The 21,458-nt window shown below is 39.1% G+C and overlaps 1 protein-coding gene across 2 annotated transcripts in view; it reads right to left on the bottom strand.

Moving 5' to 3' along the window:
* Positions 1-21,458, bottom strand: part of LOC120424730 (uncharacterized) — a 117,809-nt gene that overhangs the window by 14,615 nt on the left and 81,736 nt on the right. The gene's annotated exons all lie outside the window — the stretch shown is intronic.

Here is a 21,458-nt window from a genome sequence, read left to right on the forward strand (position 1 = left end):
TTCTTGATTTGTGTGCACCTACACCGAAGACCAAGATTGTTTACTTTTTGCTCTTTGGTCTGACAGTCTTGCTCTGACAGTTTTGGTCTGACAGCTTTATCATGGATTTTGGTCTGGTCTAGGCGAGGGATAGGACACAGCACCTTCCTATTTCTCACGGCTACTCACGAATACAACTGCGTGGGCTAGTAAGATTTTGGTGACGGATGAGTCTACTGCTAAGGGCAAATCACTTCTGATACTGAGGTGTGTATAGAGTGTGTATGTAGTCAGTATCATACTCGATATCGTGCGTATGGTATGGACCTCAGTATTAATCATTATTACGAAGATTTATTAGTGTGGGAACTTTTGACATTTTTCAACGTCAAACTCTGGTGCAGTTGTTTTTATTGTTAGGTTAAGTTTGCTTTGCTGGCTGATGGAGCGTATTCGGGACACGGCTGGCCAGAAGGGAATCGGCAAGTGGACGGCGATCGTTGCTCTGCACCAGGGCGTTCGGTTACGGTGATCGGCGAGGCCGTCTTCGCGCGTTGCCTGTCCGGAACGTGCCAAGGCTAGCAAGCAACTCGCCGGGCCGTTCCACAAACTAAACGTTGCCGACCGTAAGACGTTTTGTTTTTTTTTTATTCTAAACTTATTTTTATTAGGTCCTCTTAGGTGCTAAGACCAGGTTAGGACCGAGGATCGATCAACATATTAAATATACACATCAAAAATAACTCCTTACATTCCATACTTGGAGATCATGTAACTGACTAGGGTTACTTGGTCCAAGCGAGTCTTGCAGGTCTTGAACCTGCCGATGTACTCGGAGAAAATGCCCCACAGCTCAGCCGAACTGTAGAACACCTCCCCAGCTTCCTCCTCCGTAGCTCCAACGTCTCGGGAGCAACTGCTTCCTTTGCTGCTTCCTGCGGGTCGAGGGCGATCCTTCGGTTTTCCGTCCGGAACTGCGCCCGGCAGTGGAGGAAACTCCGCCGGCGTGAACGCCGGAACTGCTGGACTCTGCTTCTCCGCCTTCCTAGCCGGCGGTTTTGGTTTCGACGCCTGCTGTCGCCGCTGGATGAAATCCGCACGCTTTGGGCACGCTTCGTGGGCTCCAGAGCAGTTGGCACACCGCTTTGGCTGGGCTTCCTTGACTTCGCACTCGTCCGTCTTGTGGGGACCCCCACAGTTGTTGCACCTCCCCTTGAGGTGACAGTTCCTGGTTCCATGATCCAGCTGCAAGCAGTTCCTGCACTGGGTCACGTTCGGTCGCTTGTTCCGGTAGGCCTCCCACCGGATGTGAAATCTCCTCAAGCGCTTGATCTTACTCAGCTGCTTCAAGTTGGTGTACCCCTTGGGGAACGTAACAATGTACGGGGTTTCCTCTGACGATGCGGACTCTCCCTTTCTCTTGATGGCGTGTACCGCCCCAGCATCCAGGTTTTGCGATTCCTTGAGGTTCTTCTTGACGAATTCAGGTGAAGCCGGTGGAAGTCCTCTGACGACGACGCGGAGTTGCCGCTCGCTTCGTTTCTCGTGGGTGTAGAACTCCACTTTGTTCGCAATCAAGTGGGCCCGCGCGGTCTCAAAACGCTCCTCGGAGGAACACAGCAATTTGATCCCAAACGGAGTTAGCTTGTAACTTGGCTTGGTTGTGCACGGCGACATTACACTCCTCAGCTTGGCGTAGCTCGTATTCTTTACCACCAGAGGTGGTGGTTTCTTGGCCACTGGAACCACTGGGACGTCTCCTTTCCCGGCTTGTTTACCATTGTTGTTGTTGTTCTTCACCAGCGGGCTGAACTTGTTGTTGTTGAGAAGATGCTCCTCTTGGCCATTTCCGACAGCGACCCCGTCGCTGGTCTTCTTCCGCTTCCGCGATCCGTTTACGGAACGAAACTCGTCCCCATCGGAGGACTCTTCCACCTCCATCTGAAAGCACTTTGCCGCGCAACGAAAACCCGACCGTAAGACGTTCCTCACGCACATCCGCAGCGCCGTGTACTGTGCCAACATCGTCTCGTATGGCCATGGCTTTATGCTGCTCCGCAAGGCCGTCAACGAGTACAAGTGGAACCTGAACTTCGATGGAATCGCGTTGATGTGGCGTGGAGGTTGCATCATCCGCAGTGCTATTGGCAAGATGCTATTGCACAGTTCGTCGAAGCATCCAAATACACAGAACTGTACCGTTGGGGCAGATTCTTTACCGAAAAGACGGTTCGTTTGATGTGGTTCCCAACACGGAGTTGTCGTGGCGCGGACTGCGTCGCGAGGTAATTCGTTGTACCGGAAGGCCACTTTGAGGAAGTGACTGGTTGCTTAAACTTAAAAGAAGATCGTCGAGCTGGATCAGGAACGGGATCAGGCTTTGTAGATCCTCACCAAAACGACGAAAAGATTGAAGCGCTCAAAAAGGAAAATCTCGTCAGAGGAATCTAACAAAACCGACCTCGAAGCCACCCTCCCGGAAGAATCTCACCACCCTCATGGACAAAATCCAGCCCCTGCTCGAGCAAAAAGGGCAACTCTGGAGCAACATTTGAAAGGGGCTGTACGACATTGCTCTTACGGCCTTTCTTCCCATATAAACGCGTGTAATAAAAGGCCGTAAGAGCAATGTCGTACCGTCCCTTTCAAATGTTGCTCCAGAACTCCAACCCAAACTTTTTGATGACTCCAAATCCGCACTCATATTTTTCGAATCCGAGCTCAAAACTTGCCAATCACGGAGCGACTTGACTTCACCAAACTCCAGCAACCACCCACAACAAATTCAATGAAAAAATCGTCAAATGATGATGTTTTTTCCACAATTTAATTTTCAAATTGCCGAAAAAACTTTTGTCGATTGCAATCTAGCTTAGAATTTAGCCTTGTTTACTATTTTGAGCGATTTTGACAACTACACTGATATAAATCGTATTAAAAAGTTGACCATACCAAGCCAGAATTATGCGCGTATGGTACGCGCGTATAGTATGCGGCCGTACGCAGTATGCGGTATACTCGAAGTGATTAACCCTTAGGTCTACTGTCAGCTTGTTCTGACACCACCCTCTTGGGTGCCATACATCGTAAGGCGTAAGAAGGTGATCCGAAGAACCGCAACCTTCGAGACACAAGTGCTCCGCAGAAGCAGAGTAAATGTGCCGAGCTTTCTAGCTTAGTTAAAAAAAACGACAGAGGTTGTTAGGCCACATACCGATTTTGTGCAGGTGATATCTAGCAGGACAATGTCCTGTTAGAAGCCCTGCGAGTATTCGTAGTTCCCTACGGTTAAGCTTGTCTCAATCCACGCATCTCGCCCCAGATTGAAGCAATTTGCGATTGTCCCCAATTAGTTATTTCTTGCTTCACGGCACTTTTTGAGATTCCAAAGAACGGCTCGGGACCCACGGAGATGTTTGATGAGCCTTGTCTGGCAAGTTCATCAGCCATTTCGTTGCCTTCAATGCCGCAGTGCCCTGGAACCCAAAACAACATAACTCTGTTCCCGAGCATGGGTAAATAACAAGGGAAATGCGTAATAATACCTTTCTCTGGTATCAATACCGAATTTTGCTATTCCTGGACCCTTTAAAATTTGTCTTAAGGATTATGCAAGAGCAAAATGTGGTATCATACCAATTTAAGGTATTGTTTTGATATTGCAAAATTGCAGAATTTGTTAATGGTCGAACACCACATTTTGGTATTCTTTTGGATTTACAGTATTTTATCGAGTTCCTCTAAAACTATGGGAAATTTTCGACCAATATGGACAACATAATTAATTTTGCGCTAAAATTATGTCTCAAAGCGAATGCTTTCATTGAAAACCGGAAATTTCAAACTTGATTTCAAACATTTTTGATACACCCCCTAAAGAAATGACTTGAAATTGTGGAAAAATTTCTAAGCCAGGATACCACATTTTGGTATTAACCCTCTACTGCCCAAATTTTTTTTTCGAAAATTTTTATTTTTCCCGTGTTTAGGAGGTCATTTTGAGCAACTTTTGTTCTACGAAAAACTTTACTTCTCTTGTTTTATGTTTTTCTTGTTTCATTTTTAGTATTTTAATTTCCATTTATCTTGTTAAGTTTATGTTTGTTTTTAGTAGTATTTGGCCTACCCTATCACCTCCTATCATTACATTTTGCCTATCTAATTTTTTCATGTTTTTACAGTAACTTTTTCAATTTTTTGCATGTTTTTCACATTTTCTGCTATAAAATGGAACCATTATCATTTAAATTGTAAATAAATGCGTAGAGGCATAGTCTGGGGCACTAGAAAAATTACTGCATACTTCTTTTTACTTAAAATATAGGAAATGTTAGTAAAAACACAGCCAAAGTTGACCCCTAAAAAAATAAGATGTTTAAAAACATTGGCAAAGTCACATAAAACAAGTCAAACTTCCAACCCTCAAATGTTCCAAAATTTTAAAAGTTCTTCTTTCCAATGCTTTTTGAAGATCAAAAATTGGTTGAAAAATTGATTTTTGGCGATTTTTTAAATCGAAGCCCGTCTAGAGGCGGGGTTGGGTTGTAGAGGGTTAAAGTGTTTTATCAAATTCCTCTGAACTACCCGAGCAGGGGTAAATAACACGGGAATACCAAATTTTGGTATTACTTGGGCAAATAACAGGGACCAAAATGTGCCCTTGGTTGCCCAGTAATAGATGGTAAAATACCATGGAATCATACCAAAATCTTGTATGTGGAAGGGCACAACAATACCAAACCATGTTATTCCAAGGGTAAAATAATACCTCAAAATAAAACCATTTCAATACCAAGTTGAGGTCTTCTGGATTTTTGAACATTGCTTGAATACCAAAACTTGGTATTGCCATGGTTTAATTTTCAGGTATTCCCGCGCACTTGGATATTCAGATTTTGGTATTTCTGTGGTCTTCCACATACATGATTTTGGTATGATTTCATGGTATTTCACCATCTATTACTGGGCAACCAAGAGCACATTTTGGTCGCTGGTATTTGCACAAGAAATACCTAAATTTGGTATTTTCATACCATTTTTAGTGCAGCAGTTGCAGTTAGTGAAAAAACGGAAATGATACATATGCAACAGCCAAATCTACTCACCTGATGATTCCATGTTGTTCTTAGTGATATTCTTCACCACATCGAATGTATTTGTCATTGATGAAAATGAAACTGGATTGAAATTCACCAAAATACAAAATTTGATTTCAGATTCGGATTCAGCGGCCAAAATTACTATAAGAAAGCATACCCTGACCTTTGCGACACATGCTTGCAACATCGTGTAATTAGTAGGCCTTGCTTCTGAATTCTGAGAAATTTTGAAAATTGGCACTTTTTTTTTCACTAAAACTCAAATATCTCGGCTCTGGAGTGTCGAAATTGCATTTTCTCAGAGGGAAAAATTTTCGCCATGAAATTTCCTATAAGCTGTATGTATTGGTTTTACTGGGAAAAATAGGCTACCCTAAATTAAATGAGCATTTCTGAAAAAAGTTTCGAAAAAATGCGATTTTTTCGACATAAATCCGCCTGGGAGAGTCCAAAAACTAAGATTTTGGTCCAATATTGATAGTGCATCTTAATCTATGGACAAAAACCTATCGTTTGAAGATAATACACACCAGATCGAATCAGTTTTTGTATTGATTCCAAGCGATTTTAGAAAATTTGTTCAAAAAAGTGACTTTTTTCAGTAAATCGACTAGGGGGTGCGAGAAAGTATTTTATTATTTTTTCTTGTCTAAGAAAACATTGTTCCTAACATCATAATCTATCATTTAAGAAGTGAGCACCTGAAATTCCTCGACATGACCTCAAAATGGGACAGGCTAATATATAGCTGCTAAAAAATAAGGTTTTGTTCTAGGAATGTGACATTTTAAGCAAGCGTTTTATAAGATATCTTCTACACAACCCATTAAACAGAATTTAAATTTATTGTATAAGTTGAGAAATAGCAAATTCCATAAAAAATCATTTTGACCCATTTTCACCCCTACGGAAGGTGAGTTTTTGAATGATTTGGCAATAAATAGCCACTCCAGCCGCAATAAATTCAATCATCGCAGCGACCAAAATTTTTAAATCAAACACAGACCCTGACATACCATAACACCGGTCATTGTATGCTAACGATGCATAAAACGAACAGCGACGCAGCAACGTAGCAGCATCAAGAAAATGGAAAGAACAATAAAAACGGAGCACGTTGAAGAGCACTGCTAGTATATTCATAACAAACGCGGCGCAACTTGGCAACTTAGCAAATTTGCAAAATGCAAAGTTTCCCTGCTGAGGGCGCCAAATGTTTAAGGAGGGCGACATTTTTTGTAAAGAACTTGTTAGTCGACGACTAACCTCGACAGCTCAGCCCTGGAAGGTTCTACCGGGGACATTTATCGAACCATACACCCAAAACTGGCAGCGCTAGTTCGAGAGAATTATGGTCTCGAGTCGAGAGAATAGTGGTACCATTCACGGACGCAGAGAACACAGCTCGAGATGGGCGATAGAACTATTCTCTCGAGGTTCATTTGCAAAAAAAGTTCATCCGTCAAACAAAAAACCAAAAGTGTCGACAACGGGAATCGAACCAGAGACCTTTGACAAACCAATCCAATGACTTAGCTGCCTCGGCCACCACAGCTTGGTGACCAAGGAGAAGTCAGAAGTCGATGTATGACACTTGTTGGAGATTTATTGATTCAACTAACGAATGAACTCATTTGTTATGATGGTGTGAGTTGGTACCATTATTCTATCGATTTTGGCACTGAGCCCTCAATAAATTTTGAGAGAACGATTATCTCGACTCTGAATTTTGGGTGTACGACTTGGGGCAATATGGGTATCAAAATTCATGGTTTTGGAAATGGAAATGGAAATGGCAATTTTGGCAGGATTGGCCACACCCGGAGTGGCCATTGCCCTGAGGGAAGGTTCTACCGGGAGGACATTTATCGAACCATACGACTTGGGGCAATATGGGTATCAAAATTCATGGTTTTTGATAATGGTGATAAAAATGGCCATTTTGGCAGGATTGGCCACACCCGGAGTGGCCATTGCCCTGAGGGAAGGTTCTACCGGGAGGACATTTATCGAACCATACGACTTGGGGCAATATGGGTATCAAAATTCATGGTTTTTGGAATCTATGACATTTCCCCGAAACCCATATTACCGAAGGGACATTTCCCCGAATGCCACTTCCCCGAAAAGACACTTCCCCTAATAGTCATTTCCCCGAATTCCATTTGCCCGAATTTCCCATTTCCCCTAATCGTCCACATCCCCGAATGCCATTTTCCCGAATGGGCCACAATCCCGAATGCCATTTACCCGATTAGTCATATCCCTGAATAGTCATTTCCCTGAACGCCATTTCACCGGGCATTTCGGCTTGACCGCGTTCGGGGAAATAGCGTTTTACAGTCGACTCTCTGCTTGTCAATATCCAAGGGACCGTCGAGGAAGAGAATCATCAGATTACAGAACGATGCAAAATGAAGACTCGATTGAAAACTGACTGAAGAATTCAACGATAGATGGAGAATTATTGATATCGAGAAGATGGACAACCAGAGAGTCGACTGTATAAGAAAAAAAATGATGGCAATTTTTGTCACATCAAACTACATATAATATTTCTTGAAAGGTTCGTATTGGCCTTGAATGATGAACTTTCTTTTTGGCTTCACTCAGAACAGACGTAGCATTTTAGGGGGGAAGGGGTGTTGGAAGGTTTGGTACTATTCATTCAAATACAATGAATATTGTTACAGACTTTTTTTTATATATTCTCAAAACAAATACCTTTTTCTTATAGACATGATAATAATAATGCAATAGAAGTTTTGTTATTTTTTATGATTCAGAAAACATACCGTGCGATTTTCGTAGTACAGAACCCCGTTCACACTGATCATTTTATTCGCATTGCTGGTTTGGGATTTGGCGAAAAGTATAATCAACAAAAATTTGTACCAGCCTTGTGTACCTATTTGTTCGATTTTTGCGTTCTTGAACAAAATTCGAAAAAAAATTCCTTGCAAATTTCTCAAAAACAACATCTAATCATGCGGTTGAATACAAATGTTAATTGAACAACAAAAAATCTAGTAATTGGGTCCTAAAATTAAGCTTAAATTTGTGATATTATTGTTCACAAGAAAAATAAGCTTTACTAAGTACAATGACCCTTTGAACGACCGCAAAGGATTTAAAAGGGATTTTTAATTCAATTTCTAAAAATTCACTTCACGGCCCTTCTTGGCAGAAAAGCTCCTACTTGACAGCTCGATCCAGGGGGGCCATAATTGATCCATCGAAAAAATGTTGTCTTGTCAAAAACTTTTTTTTGCATAAAAATTAATAAAAAAAGTTATCAGAAATGGTTTTCAATCGTGTTTCTTACCGTTGTTCATAAAAATTGACAAAGGGTTTTACTACCCAATTTACAACATTTAATCAACAGCGAGATCATCAGTATACCCGAAAAGCTGTTTTTTTTTTCGGTAAAATTGAGAAAGAAAATAACTGTTCGTCATGGAAAAAGGCTTTAGCGAAAATGATGATTAGGGGATATGCAAATTCGAGTAATTTTAAATTTTAATAAACGGCAATTGGCGTAAGTGTCATTTCGGGGAAATGGCATTCGGGGAAATGGCATTCGGGGAAATGGCCGATTAGGGTAAATGGCATTCGGGGATATAGCCGATTAGGGGAAATGATATTCGGGGAAATGGCATTCGGGGATGTGGCTGGTTAGGGGAAGTGGTATTCGGGATTGTGACCAATTAGGGGAAATGATTTTCGGGGAAATGGCATTCGGGGAAATGTCATTCGGGGAAATGAGCTAGACCCGTTCTCCCGGGAGGACATTTACGGAACCATACAAATTGGGGCAATATGAGTATCAAAATTCATGGTTTTTGATACTGGTCGATCGTCCAGGATCAAAGACCAACAGAACATCAGTAAGCAGTTAAAATGAAATTTAAAACTTACGTATCGCGAGTGAAACTCTGTGACTACGAAATCTTACATAAACTGGAAGAAAAGAGACGTAGAACGATTTTAAAATTACAATGTGCAACGAAGAGTGTTGGGAAGACGCAAACTGTCCACCATACATTCCCAATATTGAAAACAAAAAAATAATAAGACAAACGCCGCCGCGAATGACTAAGAGTCAAAAGAAGATCTTTTACGAAAAAGAACGCCAACGATGGAATCGGCTAAGGGCAGCCGACCAGCAGCAACAACAGCAGCAAAGCAGAGACAACACCCATCAAGCCCATCATCTACTAAGGAAAGATCATCAGCTAAGAAATAAACAACCGTAAAGGGGAGCGCGTTATTGATTAACGGATGCATATCCTTACGCGGTGTTTTCGGCAATCTTCAAGAAGGGGAGCGCACATAAGTGGCCGCATACCCGAATCATCAACCTTCAAGAAGGGGAGCACACAACAGAGATTGCATACCCGCTATAATCTTCATTTAAATGTATAAGATAAGTAATCTAGATGACAGAAAATTTATTAGAAAAAACATATGAAGGTCTGGGGGTTATTCTAAAAAAATTTTCAAAAAACCCGAATAGAAAATATAGGTCTAAGACCTTATTAACGAAATTAGATAAAGCGAAAAGCTTATATCGCATAGGACTTTCGGAAATTGAATATTTGCCGGAGCAAAAACAAGCTCCGTTAACAAAAACTTTACGATTTCTCCAAGGAGAAATCATAACATTAATAAATGAAAAGCTCGAAAAACACGTCGAACCACTTTCATTTAGGACACTAGTTAAAGTTATAATTACATTAAACAGATCATATAAAAAAGTTAAAATGGCAAGTGCTGCCGAAATCATTCAAATAGCTTCTACCCTCGTCCCTGAGTATGACGGGCAGGGAGATAAGCTAAAAAATGTGACAAGTGCACTAGCTGCATTGACACCACTCGTCACAGCAGCAACTGAACCAATCGCAGTTCAGGTTGTACTGACAAAATTGACGAAAAAAGCCAGATCAACGGTAGGTGACAACCCTGCTAACTTGGCTGAAATCGTGACAAAACTGGAAGCTAAATGCTCCAGTTCGGTTTCATCCGAAACAATAATAAATAAACTAAATAAAACCAAACAAAATGGTTCTTTGAAAAAATTTATCGCGGAGATAGAAGAACTAGCTGATCATTTGGAAGCAGCTCTTCTACTCGAAAATTACTCTGTTGACCACGCGGGGAACATAGCTCATAAAACGGCTATTAAAACTCTGCGTGAAGGTCTAAAAAATGAACGCACTCAGTTAATTTTAGAAGCTGGGACGTTCACGAGATTATCTGAAGCTACTGCCAAAGCAATGGAAGTAGACGATAAATCTCATAATTTAAACATATTTTTCCAGCAGAAAAATAATCGCGGAAGAAAATTTAATAATAGAGGAGGTCAACACCAACAGAATAATTTTCAAAATGGAAATAATTTCAATGGTAATGGTAATGGTAATGGTAATGGTAATGGCAATGGCAATGGTGACAGAGGACGTTCTTCTAGAGGAAGAGGTCGAGGTCAACATAACCAAGGCCATTACAACCAAAATCAAAACCAGGGGGCTGATCGTCAAGTTTTCGTCAACAGGACGGAAAACGGTCAGATCCCCCAACAGAACAACCAGGTTGGGGGACAAAGACAACAACCAAACCAACCAAACACAACAATTGCCCAGGCTCACAACCAGCAATAAAGCGGTTTTTTACAGCCAGCAATAATTTAAGTAATTTTATTAATGTAAAATTAGATATATCAGACGCCAAATGTACATTTTTAGTCGATACCGGCGCTGAAATATCCTTATTAAAAATTACGAAACTTTTTGGATCCACTCCAATGGACTCCGAAAATAAATGCACCATATCAGGTATCAACGATGAAGGTATTCATACGTTGGGAAGTACTTATGGTAACATAATCTTAGAAAACATAAAGGTATCTCAAGAATTCCAATTAATCAATGAGGAAGTAACAATCCCCACTGATGGAATTCTTGGAAGAGACTTTCTTACAAAGTACCATTGTAACATCGATTACGATACATGGTTACTTTCCGGAACTGTCAATTCGGAAAAATTTGAATTCGAAATAATTGACAACTTGGAAGGAAATACTTATATTCCTCCTCGTTGTGAAGTATTTCGAAAAGTAAATTTACCAGATACCAGGTCTGTGTATTTAATAAAATCACATCAGACTGACCGTGGAGTCTTCATCGCAAACTCCATTGTAGATAGTAGTTTTCCATATGTAAAAATTTTGAATACTACTAATAAAACAGTAAAGATCAATAAAAACTTTACTGAAAATATGACCAATGTCGACAGTTTTGACGCTTATAACTTTGGTCACGAAATCAAAAATAAACGTCATAAAAAATTACTGATGTCGCTAAAACTGGATAAAGTTCCCAAAAAAGCTAAAGACAAATTAATAGAATTATGTCGTGAATATAATGATATTTTCTCTTTAGAAAATGATCATCTCACCACGAATAATTTCTATAAACAAAAAATAAACTTGGAAGATAGTCGACCAGTTTATATTAAAAATTACCGAACTCCAGAAGCGCACATTCAGGAAACAAACAAACAAGTGCACAAAATGCTAAATGACGGGATTATAAGACACTCAACGTCTCATTATAATTCCCCGATAATGCTAGTGCCCAAAAAAACCGACAATGACGAGAAAAAATGGAGGTTGGTAGTGGATTTCCGACAATTAAATAAAAAGATTCTCGGTGACAAATTTCCTTTACCAAGAATTGATGAAATTTTAGATCATCTAGGTAGAGCTAATTTTTTCACAACTTTGGATTTAATGTCCGGATTTCACCAAATTGAACTTGAAGAGGAATCAAAACAATTCACAGCCTTTTCTAGTTCTAATGGACACTACGAATTCAATAGACTTCCATTCGGATTAAACATTTCGCCCAACAGTTTTCAAAGAATGATGACGATTGCTTTGAGTGGATTGCCACCAGAATGTGCATTCCTTTATATTGACGACATTATCGTCGTCGGATGCTCAATCAATCATCACATCTCAAATTTAGAAAATGTTTTTTCCAAACTAAGACACTTCAATCTTAAACTAAATCCAGCAAAATGTAACTTTTTCGGAACTGACGTGACTTATTTAGGTCATCATGTCTCAGATAAAGGCATTCAACCGGACAAATCAAAATATGAAGTGATCCAAAAATATCCAAAACCAGAAAATGCAGATGATGTTCGAAGATTTGTAGCATTTGCAAATTATTATCGACGCTTCTTGCCAGATTTCGCTAAAACAGCTCACCCATTAAATCGACTATTACGCAAAAATCAACCTTTCATCTGGTCTGATATATGCGAGAACGCTTTTCAAGAAATTAAGAATAAACTGTTGTCACCAGAAATTCTTCAATTTCCTGACTTCGAAAAGCAGTTCATTTTAACAACAGATGCTTCAAAAATAGCATGTGGAGCAATATTATCCCAAAATCATGGAGATATTGACTTACCAGTATGCTACGCAAGCAGAACATTCACTAAAGGTGAATCAAATAAATCCACTATAGAACAGGAACTCGTTGCCATACATTGGGCAATTGACCATTTTAAGCCATATTTATATGGTAGGAAATTCGTCGTTAAAACAGATCATAGACCACTAGTCTATCTGTTCTCAATGAAAGAGCCATCATCGAAACTTACTAGAATGCGCTTAGATCTCGAAGAATTCGATTTCACAGTACACTATGTACCTGGAAAATCAAACGTCGGAGCTGACGCACTTTCAAGAGTAGTTATCGACATTGATGAGCTGAAACAGATGTATGTGCATCTCGTACAAACACGAGCGCGAACAAAACTGCATCAACAAAATCAAACAAAGCCAAGTTCAGTAGTAGAGCCTGATCAACTCAAAATCTACGAATCTTGCAATATAAATGACGTCTATAATCTACCAAAACTTGAAATAGTTGGTATTGATACAAATGCGCAAACCGGTATAAAAATTTCCATTAGAGACAAGCGATCCAGAAAGGAATTAACTCCAGCGTTAATTATCCCTATGCCTCTGTCTAACACTAATGATACTCTCATGGAGATTATTCAGAACATTGACTCACAGGCCAATAAACTAGGAATAGACAAGTTAGCTCTAGCGCTAACCGCTGAATTCTCAAGTTTATGTGATATTCAAAAGTTCATACACGCGTACAAAGTGCTAGCCACACCCAAACCAAATCCTATTACTAACCAAAACTCAAAACAAATAAACTTTACGTTAATCTTTTATAAAAAACCCGATTTAATATCACCAGAGGTGAAATAGAGCCTTTCTTACAAAATGATTAAACTCCGAGAAATATATTGGTGCAATTATTTTTTCAAGAGCATAATGATACCATCCAGTGAGAATTTTACCTAAAGCTTCGAATCTTTTAAGGCTAAACCTCAAATGCCATTTTTTTTTAATTTCAGAAGTACATTATTTGTCGCAAAACATTTAAATTTAATTAAAAAAAAACATTTTGGATTGACATTATTAGAAAAAAATAAAGGGTACTCAGTCTATAATGTTAGTCTATGATTAACTTAAAAAAATATGTATCGCTATTGCACTTTGTCGATCAATAATGAGAAGCCAGAAAGAACACTTTCACGCGCAGCGTAAAACGCGCAAGCGTAAAAGCACTGGCGTTGAAGCTTCGACTTGACGACTTGTCGAGCTTTCGAGCGAGAACGAGCCGGGACTTCGAATTTGATGTTCAGTATATGATTTTGTATAAATCCAAAAATTTAATAGGAATAAATAGGGTAAAAATAAGACGGAAAACACTAAAATCGCTATATCTCTGGAAATACATTTTGGAAAAGCTTCAAATTTTGGGCCCAAACAGTTTTTGGCGCATGTTTTCGAATGGCTTTTTGTTTGAAACTGAAATCTTTAAATTTGATAGTGTTATCTGTAAAATAGTCCAAAAAATACCTCTAAAAATGGCTTTGACCACATTTACTGGTCGAAAATTGTGAATCGAAAAATAAAATGTTCGTCTCCGACCCCACGGCTACAGATCTGGCTTTTAAAAATTGTGGGTTTTACGAGCGGTTTTCCAGTGATGGAAGACACAAATTTTTAAGAGCGGATACAGACATCGGCCATGTATTTCAGAAAAAGAGCTCTCAAAAATCAGACTTTGAGTTCCGGGTTTCGGGCGAAAATTCAATCGAAAGAACGCATCTAAACCTTCAATTTAGTAATAGGATTTTTTCCTGGGACGAATCCTCGCCGTGCACGAATTTTTTTAGGTTTCTGAAAAAAGCGTTTTTCCAAAAGCAAACCTTAAACCTTTCTTTTGTAAGAAAGGCAAAAAGTCAAACGCTCTCAAATAAAAGTGCGGAATCCAATCGATGTAAAATTTGCTGAGAAGTTTGATCGAGTCGTGAACACTCAGTTAGAAAGATAAATTTAAGTGAAATTACTAATAAATCCTTGGGGAGAATTATTCTGAATGACCCCTTACCTTTTTTGAGAAATTTACTCTGTATATAAAGAAAAATCATACAGCTATAACTTTTGAACCAACCGTCTGATCAATACCAAAATTTACTCGAATACAATTCATACCAAATGCTTTCGATCGAGAATGGGCTGGGACTTTGAATTTGATGTTCAGTATATGATTTTGTATAAATCCAAAAATTTAATAGGAATAAATAGGGTAAAAATAAGACGGAAAACACTAAAATCGCTATATCTCTGGAAATACATTTTGGAAAAGCTTCAAATTTTGGGCCCAAACAGTTTTTGGCGCATGTTTTCGAATGGCTTTTTGTTTGAAACTGAAATCTTTAAATTTGATAGTGTTATCTGTAAAATAGTCCAAAAAATACCTCTAAAAATGGCTTTGACCACATTTACTGGTCGAAAATTGTGAATCGAAAAATAAAATGTTCGTCTCCGACCCCACGGCTACAGATCTGGCTTTTAAAAATTGTGGGTTTTACGAGCGGTTTTCCAGTGATGGAAGACACAAATTTTTAAGAGCGGATACAGACATCGGCCATGTATTTCAGAAAAAGAGCTCTCAAAAATCAGACTTTGAGTTCCGGGTTTCGGGCGAAAATTCAATCGAAAGAACGCATCTAAACCTTCAATTTAGTAATAGGATTTTTTCCTGGGACGAATCCTCGCCGTGCACGAATTTTTTTAGATTTCTGAAAAAAGCGTTTTTCCAAAAGCAAACCTTAAACCTTTCTTTTGTAAGAAAGGCAAAAAGTCAAACGCTCTCAAATAAAAGTGCGGAATCCAATCGATGTAAAATTTGCTGAGAAGTTTGATCGAGTCGTGAACACTCAGTTAGAAAGATAAATTTAAGTGAAATTACTAATAAATCCTTGGGGAGAATTATTCTGAATGACCCCTTACCTTTTTTGAGAAATTTACTCTGTACAGTATGTAAAAAAAGTATTTACACCCCTTGGGCACTATGCACATTTTGTGATGAAACATGTAAAAAATTTAAAGTTTGACAGGAACCTAGTACTACGTTTTGTTCAGAAACTCATGCCAAACATTTTGCTAAAAAAAGCTCATGAAAAGATGATTTCTATAAAAAGTTATATAACAAATACTATTACGAAAATAAAAAAGGTGCAAAAAAAGTTTGTACACCTTTCGAAAAATTAACATAAATAATGTTATTTGTTGACAAATCACCATAAATCCAGTCTCCCAACTCCAAATAGGCATCCTTGACTGATTAAAAAAATAATTTGGATTGAATATAAAGTTTACTAACTACTTAGTATAAAAGTTTATATAACTCTGGAAATTCTATATAAAACTTATCTAAACTTAATTTTGCAAACTTTTAATTCAACTAAATGTCAATATATTACCATAGAATTGCTAAATAAACATTTTGGAGTGGGTATAACACCGTTTTGGGGGTATTTGTATCGATAGAATAGATTTTTCGTTGGAATTTCGTACCAACCCGGAATTACGTCGTAGGAAAATCCGCCGGCATCCGAACCGGTCCACGATTCACAAGTCAACCTATGTGGAATCAGAAAGGGCATAAAATTTCCGATCTTTTGATACCCATACATCTAGGTTTTCTTTAAAACCTACGTTTTTAAATACCTGGGCAAAAAGTAAGTTTGATCCACGAGAACAAAAATTACGAAATTCCATACATTTTTGGCAGGTTGCTCAAACGAAACCATAACAACGTTTTTGCTTAGGTATTTAAAAACGTGGGTTTTATAGAAAACCTGGATGTATGGGTATCAAAAGATCGGAAATTTTATGCCCTTTCTGATGCCACATAGGTTGCCTTGTGAATTGAGGACCGGTTCAGATGCCGGCGGATTTTCCGACGACGTAATTCCGGGTTGGTACGAAATTCCAACGAAAAATCTATTCTATCGATACAAATACCCCCAAAACGGTGTTATACCCACTCCAAAATGTTTATTTAGCAATTCTATGGTAATTAATTGACATTTATTTGAATTAAAAGTTTGCAAAATTAAGTTTAGATAAGTTTTATATAGAATTTCCAGAGTTATATAAACTTTTATACTAAGTAGTTAGTAAACTTTATATTCAATCCAAATTATTTTTTTAATCAGTCAAGGATGCCTATTTGGAGTTGGGAGACTGGATTTATGGTGATTTGTCAACAAATAACATTATTTATGTTAATTTTTCGAAAGGTGTACAAACTTTTTTTGCACCTTTTTTATTTTCGTAATAGTATTTGTTATATAACTTTTTATAGAAATCATCTTTTCATGAGCTTTTTTTAGCAAAATGTTTGGCATGAGTTTCTGAACAAAACGTAGTACTAGGTTCCTGTCAAACTTTAAATTTTTTACATGTTTCATCACAAAATGTGCATAGTGCCCAAGGGGTGTAAATACTTTTTTTACATACTGTATATAAAGAAAAATCATACAGCTATAACTTTTGAACCAACCGTCTGATCAATACCAAAATTTACTCGAATACAATTCATACCAAATGCTTTCGATCGAGAATGGGCTGGGACTTTGAATTTGATGTTCAGTATATGATTTTGTATAAATCCAAAAATTTAATAGGAATAAATAGGGTAAAAATAAGACGGAAAACACTAAAATCGCTATATCTCTGGAAATACATTTTGGAAAAGCTTCAAATTTTGGGCCCAAACAGTTTTTGGCGCATGTTTTCGAATGGCTTTTTGTTTGAAACTGAAATCTTTAAATTTGATAGTGTTATCTGTAAAATAGTCCAAAAAATACCTCTAAAAATGGCTTTGACCACATTTACTGGTCGAAAATTGTGAATCGAAAAATAAAATGTTCGTCTCCGACCCCACGGCTACAGATCTGGCTTTTAAAAATTGTGGGTTTTACGAGCGGTTTTCCAGTGATGGAAGACACAAATTTTTAAGAGCGGATACAGACATCGGCCATGTATTTCAGAAAAAGAGCTCTCAAAAATCAGACTTTGAGTTCCGGGTTTCGGGCGAAAATTCAATCGAAAGAACGCATCTAAACCTTCAATTTAGTAATAGGATTTTTTCCTGGGACGAATCCTCGCCGTGCACGAATTTTTTTAGATTTCTGAAAAAAGCGTTTTTCCAAAAGCAAACCTTAAACCTTTCTTTTGTAAGAAAGGCAAAACGTAGAATTATAAATGATCCACTTGAAGCACTAAGGATTATAGAATATTATCATGACTCACCGATAGGAGGTCATGTTGGTTCTTACCGCCTTTGGAAAAAATTGAAAGCATACTTTGAATTTAAAAACATGCAAAAACTAATCAAAACTTTTGTAGAAAAATGTGTTCAGTGTAAAATGAACAAACATTCTGCAAAAACAAACGAAATTTATACAAAAACTTCAACTCCTCATTCAGTTTTCGAAACAATTTCCATAGACACAATTGGACCTATGACAAAAACGCAAAATGGTAATCGATACGCATTAACTATGCAATGCGATCTATCCAAATACGTTATTGTTGTTCCAATCCAAGACAAACAAGCTCAAACACTTGCAAAAGCGTTTGTAGAAAACCTCATTTTAGTTTTTGGATGTCCCAAAAATATTAAATCAGATTTAGGAACAGAATACAAAAATGAAGTATTCGGTAAAATTTCTCAGTTCTTACAGTTGAATCAGAAATTTTCAACAGCTTACCACCCACAAACAATTGGTAATTTGGAACGTAATCATCGTTGCCTCAACGAATACCTCAGGTCATTCACAAATGAGTTGCATGATGATTGGGATTCATGGCTTCCTTACTATTGTTTTTGTTACAATACAACACCAAATACTGATACGCAGTATACACCTTTCGAAATAGTCTTTGGAAAACAAGCAAATTTTCCCACATACACACTAAACAACATAGAACCTATGTACAATCACGAGGAATACTATACACAATTAAAATTCAAATTACAAACAATAGCTCAAAGAGTACGTGATATCATAATCAAAACAAAGCTGAAAAGAATACAAAACCAAAAATCATCAAACCCAATCAATCTTAAAGTAGGAGACAAAATTTTAATTAAATCAGAAACCAATAGAAAATTAGACAACATTTATGAAGGCCCATATACTATAGTTAGTCTAAATCATCCAAATATAACAATTTTTCATACACCCTCGAATAAAAATAAAGAAATCCATAAAAATAGGGTAATCAAATACGCAATCTAAAAATAAAAAAAAAAACTCATCCGAGCCTAACTTCAACCGAAGTAGGTGAAAGTTTCCCGGCAATAGGCCGTGGAAGTGAATAATTCGGAAATAACAAAAAACAGGAAGATTTTGATTATATACACAAGATTGTTAAAGGCAACTGGAGAATGGTAAAGAATAATTTTTACTTCATAAAAATCATTCTTCTTTTAGGGGGAAGGTGTGATAGGTTACCACCCCTGCACGGGTTTACCAACCCTGCATAGCTAATTAGTTGCAACCCATCATTTACTGCCTCACACTTCAATTTTAATTTATTGCCCTGCCTGGCTGAGTGAGCCACACACAGCCAGGCCCAGGACTCAAATTACATAACAATCGGTTCAATATGCGCTGGCATAACTGCTGTGCTTGCGCATGGGACTGTTTCGGGTTGTACAATTTTTCGGGTTTTACGGCAAAGTGGCCATGCGCTGGATAATGCTGATCCAGCGCAAAGGACACTTCGGGCCATAAACAAAGAGAGCCAACTCCAGATGTCTCCAATGAGTAAACTCTACAAATACGATGTAAGAAATGTAACCAAACTCATATAAAAGGGCCAGGAGCCACCAAATAAAGGAATTCTTTCTAGAACACAGACCAGAACTGTACAGTTTAGTGATCGCTCCCAAGCCAGGCTTGAGGACACCGATCTACTTCAGATGACAGCCTATGGTCCCAAATTCTAGAGACCCTTGAAGTAATCAAGGCTACAGGGTTGAACGAATCGACCTGGTCTCTTAGGGAAAGTTGTTCTCCAGACGATTCCGCTCATTTCTGGCCATCCTAGAAGTTTCTACATGTTTTCCCCAGGCCTGTAGGAGCGAATGAACGAAAATTCAAAATTTCCCATAGTAAATCCCATGTAAACTTGCACTCGCTTGAGACAAGCCAGTTTTCAACCAAATGAGCTGAAATTTGGCGTGAGAGTCCCTATGGCTATGCCCTACAAGGGGAACCACACCAGAACTTGATCTGAGAACTTTTCAAAATCCGTACCCACCCTATTGTGTACATTGTTTACCAGTTAAAAAAATCAGGTAAGATTTTATCAACTCTCGAAACAGAAGGGGGGGCACGTGCCCCCCCCTGGTACCGCCAGTGCTTCAATGACCAAAATATTGGCCGCTCACTTCGTAGCTGGGGAACCACGGGAATAAGGGGCGCGAGTTGGACAATGTTGCCGAAAGTTTGCATGAAGTGGGACACGACCTGCAAGTTGGGCTGCCTTTTCAGGGCCACCGCTTCCGATGCTCATTCTCCATCGTCCATACCGCGAAATCGTCAATCGTGATCGGCGTATTGGTGTACTCCTGGGAAGTGCAGACCAACGAATTCTCCACCGGTATCTGCATCAGTTCCAGGCAGTACATTAGGCCACGAATCTCCAGTGGCAGAGAGATGGATGTATCGTTGCTGAACTCCACATCCGGTAACGGAGACTAGGGGGATTGTCGGTGTTAACCGTTTACGCGACTGGTGACATTGGCGAATCTCCCAGTGGTGGCTCAGGTTTCAGCTCGAGGGCAGCGAAATTGCATTCGTGCTGGCTCGTTCTCTCCGGCTAACCCCCAACGATGTTCAACACGGAGTCTTCATCTTCAGTGGCCCTGGCCAAGTCGTTGACATCCTCGCCAAGCCAAACGTCCATGTAGTGCTTCTTGTTTTCGTCGCTGTTGGGTAGATAAGCGAGGTTGAATTCTATTTGTTCTGACCGCTCAGGGTAGGATTCTTGACCTGCGGAAAATGTGGAACTTCAACTGCGGCTCGTGGAACTTCAACTGCTTCTACCGCAGGCGGTGAATCTGGCCATTTCGATTGAAGAAGTGTTAATCCGGTGACCTCACCAAAGACACATGCTTATTCCTCGGTTCGTAGAAAGGTGTGGCCAATCCTGTCAAAATGGCCATTTTCATTACCAATATCAAAAACCATGAATTTTGATACTCATATTACCTTATTTGTATGGTTCGGTAAATGTCCCCGATAGAACCTTCCCTCAGGGCATTCCCCATTCCGGGTGTGGCCAATTCTGCCAATTCTGCCAAAATGGCAATTTTCATTACCAGTATCAAAAACCATGAATTTTGATACCCATATTACCCCAATTTGTATGGTTCCGTAAATGTCCCCCCGGAAGAACCTTCCCTCAGGGTCATGGCCACTCCGGGTGTGGCCAATATCCTAAAAGTTTGGTCCCAACCCCATTGCCCCAAATCATTCTGGCCGCCCTAACAATCTTCATTAGAACAGAATTCCTCCCAATTTGGTGCACAACCTGTGTTTTTCAATGTGTGCATGTGTGTGTTTGAGCAATAAAATTACCACCGTGGATCCGTCTTTGACGAAACCTCGGTAGGCACTGAAATTGGTCAGAGGCTATCTGTTAGCTTATATAGTTCGCATGAAATGCGGCAACATGGCGCAAATTTTGCCTCGTCTCCTGCTTTCTTGGAACTGTCACGCAAAAATGTTGCACCACTGTTGCCACATTTCATGCGAACTATATAAGCCAACAGATAGCCTCAGAAAATTTCAGTGCCACAGGTTGTGCACCAACTTGAGAGGAATTCTGTTCTAATGAAGATTGTTAGGACGGTCACCCGAAAACCAGAATGATTTGGGGCAATGGGATTGGGACCGAACTTTTAGGATATTGGC

This window comes from Culex pipiens, chromosome 1 (genome assembly GCF_016801865.2).
Source record: "Culex pipiens pallens isolate TS chromosome 1, TS_CPP_V2, whole genome shotgun sequence".
NCBI lineage: Eukaryota > Metazoa > Arthropoda > Insecta > Diptera > Culicidae > Culex > Culex pipiens.